We start from the raw sequence: 6,915 nt of genomic DNA on the forward strand, positions 1-6,915 counted from the left end.
CATCTTAATGTCCAGTAACTTCCTACAGGTGACGCACACATCTTAGGAGAGCGCTGTATTTCAGTTGCTGTTGGCTCCGATGTGACTTTGTGGTATCTGAGGTTCTGGCTCTGAGGTTCTGCCCAGAACGTGGCTCCTCCCTGCTGAGCGTTACTTGTTGAAGGCCCTTGTGGAAACTTTCCCTGTCAGCTCGTTGACCGCAACAGTCTTGGTTCAGAAACCTTGGACCTCCTGAGACTTCACACAGCCTTCTAAATTTTCTTGCGTGACCTTTTCATTTTAGTGTTCCCCATTAATTCAGCTGTTTTCCAGAATGTAAGTAAGCTGCTGGATGCAGGGTGGGGGGTGCCCTCCGTTGGCTCTGGGGAGAAGCATCGCTGTTTCTCCGGGTGGAGCTTCCCGGCCATCATGTTGTGCTCCAAGACGCAGCAGGGTTCTTTGGCAGAAGCAACCGTCGAAGGCCCGCGTCTCAGTGGCAGGGTGGCTGAGGGTATGCAGCCTCGCGGCCATACCGGCCCCTCCCCATCAATGGCACCACGGAGAGAAGCAGGGGGAGGCCTGGGATCTGTCTCCAGAGTCACAGCTATGCTTCCGAGACTGCGTCGTCCGTTTGTAACTAGACAAGCAGAGAAAGTGTTGGAGATAAGCAGGAGACGGTGTCTGTCCCTAATGTGCTCAGGCGTGCCCTTGAGAGGGTCAGGTTTCTGTGCAGTTGATCCGGACTCAGCCTGGCTGTGGCAGTGCAGGTGACTGCTGGGCTTTGGCAAGACTGCAGCCACTGTCCGTCTGAGATGGCCCCCTTCCCAGGTTCACGGTGCCAGCTGGGCGCCCAGGCCTGATTTCCCGCCAGGACGGAGGCCCTGTGTATGTGTTGGGGGAGGGGGCAAGGAAGGGGAAGGTGGGGTCCTGCTTTATTGCCGTATCCAATGCCACGCGGGGTTAGCACTCAGGAAACACGTGCTGTGTGCGTCAGCGATTAAGTTCAGAAACCTGGAAAATTCAGCAGTGTAGTCTTTGGGCATGCAAGACCCGTTCAGCCCTGGGGCTCTTTCTCAGAATTTCCTTCCATGGCATCCTCCTCATCCCGGGGGCCTCTGTCCCCGCATGGCTGTTGGCAGCTTCACAGCTTCCTCTGCCTCCCCTCCCAGGCCCTGGTGTGGCTGGGGCGGCTAGTGGCTGTGTGGACACCATAGCCAGTAGATCGTTGGTGCCAACGCCTTGGGCCTGGGTTACCTGAGCCAAGGACTCCAGTGCACGGCTGAGCTCACCCCGAATGCCTGGATCGGAAGGCCTAGGCTTGCAGAGGGCTGGGAGTTGGATATCGAAGGACAACTGCAAAGCGGAAGGGGAAATGGGTGTGTTGGATGGGCAGCTGGAGGAGTCTGTGCAGAGCCTGGGACCCGGAGTAGACGCAGAGCTGGCATAGGGAATCCGGTGACACAGCCGCCGTGGAAGTGGACAAAGTTACAGGCCTCAGATCGATATGGAGGGGCTGGTCTAAAACGATCCTCCTTTTCCTTTAATCCTAACAACTGCTGGCTTACAGGGTAGGGGAGTGAGATCTGTGGTGGTGGCGAAGAGAGACAGGGATTTTAATTAAATCCCTCTTTCTAGGAGGGCAAGTAGCCATCTCTGTAGGACAGTGAGCATTTTCATCTGAGTCAGCTCAGGCTGTTGTAACGAAACACCATTGACTGAGTGGCTTACGAACAACAGGAATTTGTTTCTCACAGTTCTAGAGGCTGGAAGGCGGGATCAGGATGCCGCAGAAGGGGGTTCTGGTGTGGGCCGCTTCCTGGTTAGCACACACCTGCCTCTCTGGCCCTGACACAGTGGGAGGGTGAGGGATTTGCTGAGCCCCTTTCTGAGGCACAAACCCCATTCACGGGGCTCCAGCTTCGGGAACTCATCACCTCCCAAAGACTTCCTGACAGCATCGCATTGAGGGTGAGGATTTCAACCTGTGTTTTGGGGGACGGGTAGGCAGTTTGTCACCGTCACCTTCTTTGTGAACTTCTGACTCAATATTGAGTCTGTATTCGGCTCTCCAGGGGACAGAGCCTATGTGGACACTGAGCAAGGTCAGAGCTGCAAGCATGTACACATTGAGGGCAGGGGAGCTGCCAGGGGTGCAAGAACGGGTCTTCAGAGTCAATCGGAGCTGCTTTCCTGGCAAATGTACTCATAAGCTATCCTGGCAGCATTTGCTCTTCACGAAGAGTCGATCAGGCAGTGCGGGCAGCAGGCAGTGTTGCCAGAAGCTTGGAACAGATGGGCAACGGAGAAGGGGCAGAGGCCACGACCTTGGGGTGGTCAGCAGCGCCAGGTGTCTGCCCTCCAGGCCTCACGCCTGTGACTGTGCAGAGACCGAGCCGACCGGGGCTTGCCAGCCAGTGTGGCTCTCATGCAGGTGATTATCGGGGTGTGCTTTCTATGTAATGTTCCCCCAACTCCATGCCCACCCCACCAATTTCTGTGTTTAGCAGAAATCATGCTGCGTTTCCTTGATGAAGTATTGAGTTTTCTATGGAAGTGTAGGAATAGCACAATTTGGCTCACGTCAAAATACTTTGCAGTGAAGCTGCATGGAAGAGGATTCTAGGCTTCCATTTGACGTTTTAGAGAATGCCTGAGTGTTACAGGACCCTCTTGCTTGTTAAAAACCTCCAGATGAGAAAGGCTACTGGTTAATAAAGGAGATTTTTTACATTAGCACAGAGAGGGTGGCTTGAGATAAATTCAGGGTAACGTAGGTGTGTTTGTAAGTCGTCAAAAGCACCATCTCTGTGCTGGCGACACATGTTTTCTAGTATTGATTTTCTGGAAAAGGATGACTGGCATTCGGTAGAATCATTGCAAAATTCACCTGAAAGGCGTCCACATGGTGCCTTGTTTTCTCCTGACATTCTGGTCACCACGAGGAATTATTGTTGTCCTCACCACTAGCGGGGGACTTTTCCTGAACACCTGCTCCTCTTTGGCATTGTGGGTGTGAAGGGGTCAGAGTGATCCTGTCTTCATGGAGCTTTCAGACACCACAGGGACAGTGTGGCACGAGTGTCAGGCTCGGGTGGGAAGGACGCTTTCCCCAGAAAATAGCTGCCGATTCCAGGATGGCCTTCAACCCCTCCTCCCTCTGTTCCTCCGCCTCATGTCTGAATTAAGGCTGTTCTATTGTAGCGGGGGTGTCATGTTAACTGCAAGTGTGCTTTTGTTCTGGGCAGCAAGTAAATTAATGGTATATTTGCCAAGGACAGCGAGGTTTGATTTGATGAACCCAGTGGGGGAAAAGGAGAAGGGACGTGGCTGTGTGGGGATGTGTGTGATGGGAGCAGAATGGAGTAGCCATGCAGGCTGGTGGGATGGAGGGACCACGCCCGCATTTCCATGGGGTCCGTCGATGTTTGTGCCACTATACCTGAACCTCTGTCTCTACTTCTAAAACCTGCATAGTGAGGAAACTCCTGATGGGCCTGAGTTGTTACTTCCTGTGACCATTGCTGGGAAGTGCCTCGGACGCCTCTCTTGGCTGGTGACGGCCCCAGGCCTGGACAGTGGGTTCGTCCTGGGCTCTGCGAGGGGCTTGGGCTCCACACACAGCAGGCACCTGCTCATTTCTTTGGACGTGAGATGTTGGCGCTCGGCTTGGAGGCCACCGCGATCTGGGTGTGGTCAGGACTGGTTCATCCTTTGGGGAGAGAGCGCCTGCCCGGGGGCCCCTCTGAGGTGCGTAGCCCTGCACTGACCTCACAGGATGCCCTGTCCTCCGGGGACTTCCGGCCATTCCCCTGGACCCTCAGGTGTTGGGAGTCAAGTGTGGTGTGTGTGTGTCACGGGCGGGGGTGCTGAGGACACCATGTGTCTGCTCATTCGAAGACACGAGATGCTGCGTGGGCTCATTTCCAGGGCGCCGTTGGCATCTAGGGGTGTGTGGGTGTCTTTCCACTGGCAGGAAATAACTGGTGGCCCATGTTACCTTTTTTGTCTTTTTTTGCCAAAAAGTCCTAATGCCAACGTTGCTGTCCCGCTGTGGGAACTTCCCGTCTCAGGCTCACTGGTCCTCCTGTTTCTGGGCTGTTGCAGGGTTGTGTTGGGATAACTGTGTTAACTTCGTTTGAATTTTCTTCATGTTCTTTTGGAAGAAGTGTTGACAGCTTGTGCTGCTTGTTCACCCCAGAGGCGAGGGTGTCCTTTAGGCCTGGAGGAGCACAGCCCGTGCAGACAGGTGCTCAGCCTCGGCCTCTCCTGTCATTCGCAGCCCTCACAGCACGTTTGCTCTTCGCTCCTCGTGCACACGGCTGGGGTTACAGGCTGCTCGCTCTGCTCTTTGAGATCCTCGGAAAAGGTGGTGTTTACACTGAAGGAGATTGGGGGTGTGCGGCTGATTTTAAATATGAGGAAATGACGGTAATAGAATGAGCAATGCCTAGCACTTAGTCTTGGGCTTGAGAAATTGTGTTTTAGAAGCAAAGTATCCCCAACTCCAGTTTTTTTCAAATGAAATCTTTTAAAGAGTTCACAAATATAAAAAGCCTAAAACTATGCAACAGAGGGCCTTGAGCCCAAGCCACTGCCACCTCTGTCTCCAAGACACCTCAGAAACTTGTTCTTCCTCCTCAGAGAACACCCCTTCTGCTCTCCCCTCCACATTCCCCCTCCACACTCCTCCCTCCACAGCCCTCCCTCCACAGCCCTCCCTCCACAGCCCTCCCTCCCCAGCCCTCCCTCCCCAGCCCTCCCTCCCCAGCCCTCCCTCCCCAGCCCTCCTTCCCCAGCCCTCCTTCCCCCTCCTTCCCCCCTCCTTCCCCCCTCCTTCCCCCCTCCTTCCCCCCTCCTTCCCCCCTCCTTTCCCCCTCCTTTCCCCCTCCTTCCCCCCTCCTTCCCCCCTCCTTCCCCCCTCCTTCCCCCCTCCTTCCCCCCTCCTTCCCCCCCTCCTTCCCCCCCTCCTTCCCCCCCTCCTTCCCCCCCTCCTTCCCCCCCTCCTTCCCCCCCTCCTTCCCCCCTCCTTCCCCCCTCCTTCCCCCCTCCTTCCCCCTCCTTCCCCCCCTCCTTCCCCCCCTCCTTCCCCCTCCTTTCCCCCCTCCTTTCCCCCCTCCTTCCCCCCCTCCTTCCCCCCCTCCTTCCCCCCCTCCTTCCCCCCCTCCTTCCCCCTCCTTCCCCCTCCTTCCCCCCTCTTTCCCCCCTCTTTCCCCCTTCTTTCCCCCTTCTTTCCCCCTTCTTTCCCCCTTCTTCCCCCCTCCTTCCCCCCTCCTTCCCCCTTCTTTCCCCCTTTCTTTCCCCCCTCCTTCCCCCCTTTCTTTCCCCCCTCCTTCCCCCCTTTCTTTCCCCCCTCCTTCCCCCCTTTCTTTCCCCCCTCCTTCCCCCCTCCTTCCCCCCTCCTTCCCCCCTCCTTCCCCCCTCCTTCCCCCCTCCTTCCCCCCTCCTTCCTCCCTTTTCCCCCCCTCCTTCCTCCCTTTTCCCCCCCTCTTTCCCCCTCTTTCCCCTCCCTCCTTCCCCCTCTTTCCCCTCCCTCCTTCCCCTTTCTTTCCCCTCCCTCCTTCCCCCCTCTTTCCCCTCCCTCCTTCCCCCCTCTTTCCCCTCCCTCCTTCCCCCCTCTTTCCCCTCCCTCCTTTCCCCTCCCTCCTTCACCCCTCCTTTCCCCTCCCTCCTTCACCCCTCCCTCCTGCACCCCTCCTTTCCTCTCCCTCCTGCACCCCTCCTTCCCCCTCCTTGATCTCCAGGGTAAGCAGATCGATAACGGGTTATAAACACGGAAAGGTTTTGGAAAAGCCGTCGTCCACTTTTCAACTCCATCTCTCCTGCCCGGAAGATGTAGGGAGAACCTGCCTTCAGCCCATCCTCATCCCGTAACAGGACAGAAAACCAAGAGGCAGAGACCCAAGTCCTGTCAGTGCCCTCAGGAAACCCCCCGTTTCCTCCTCATGGTGGAAGTGGAAACCATCCCGCTGGACTAGATCTTCCCGGAAAGCCCCTCCACCCTGAAAGCAAGGAATCTGGTTTGAACGCCCACACCTTGTTGGGGCCATCACTTTCTGCAGCTGAACCCTGTGTACGTGGCCCATTAGTCTTGCTAGTCCGGTGTTACTGGGTCCTGGGAGTTTCTGTGGGCTGATGGCAGGTGTTTACCATTGTGTTTAGAGAGGAGAATAGAACTTTATTGTGTCGAAATCAAACGATAACCATTGCCATGTGATTCCTTGGGTTGGTTGGGACCGGGGATGCTCACAGCTTTTTCTGAGGGTTAAGTTATTTTTTGAGACACTCTCGCTTTGTCGCCCAGGCTAGAGTGCAGTGGTGCGATCTTGGCTCACTGCAACCTCCGCCTCCTGGGTTCAAGCAATTCTCCCTGCCTTAGCCTCCTGAGTAGCTGGGATTATAGGTGTGTGCCACCACGCTCGGCTCATTACAAAAATGTTTAAAACAGGCAGGGTTTTGCCATATTGGCCAGGCTGGTCTCGAACTTCTTACCTCAAGTGATTGGCCCACCTTGGCCTCCGAAAAGGCCGGGATTACAGGCTTGAGCCACTGCGCCCGGCCTGATCCTGACATCTTTGAAAGCTGCCTTCATGTACCAAAAGCCAGTCTATGTTTGAAAATCAGACTTGAAGAGCCTAGCAGAAGACGGATATACTTCAGCTAGGTAAATAACTATGCATATGTTAAACATATGGGCCAAAATCTACCCCAAATGTTAACTCTTCTGCTTTACGTTTTATATCCATTTATGGTTATTCTTTCAGTATTAAGATTTTTAAAGATTCTTTTGATAATTATGGACAAATTACTAAAAAACCTCAGCTGCATTTGTAACACTTTAAAGTACTAATTGGATGATATTATTTTTCTCAGAGGCATTTTGGATAGCTACATAATTAAGGTTTATCTCTTTGCCAGAAATCTTTTTTTTTTCTAGAT

Source organism: Chlorocebus sabaeus, unplaced genomic scaffold (genome assembly GCF_047675955.1).
Source record: "Chlorocebus sabaeus isolate Y175 unplaced genomic scaffold, mChlSab1.0.hap1 unalloc_scaffold_152, whole genome shotgun sequence".
NCBI classification, from domain to species: Eukaryota; Metazoa; Chordata; class Mammalia; order Primates; family Cercopithecidae; genus Chlorocebus; species Chlorocebus sabaeus.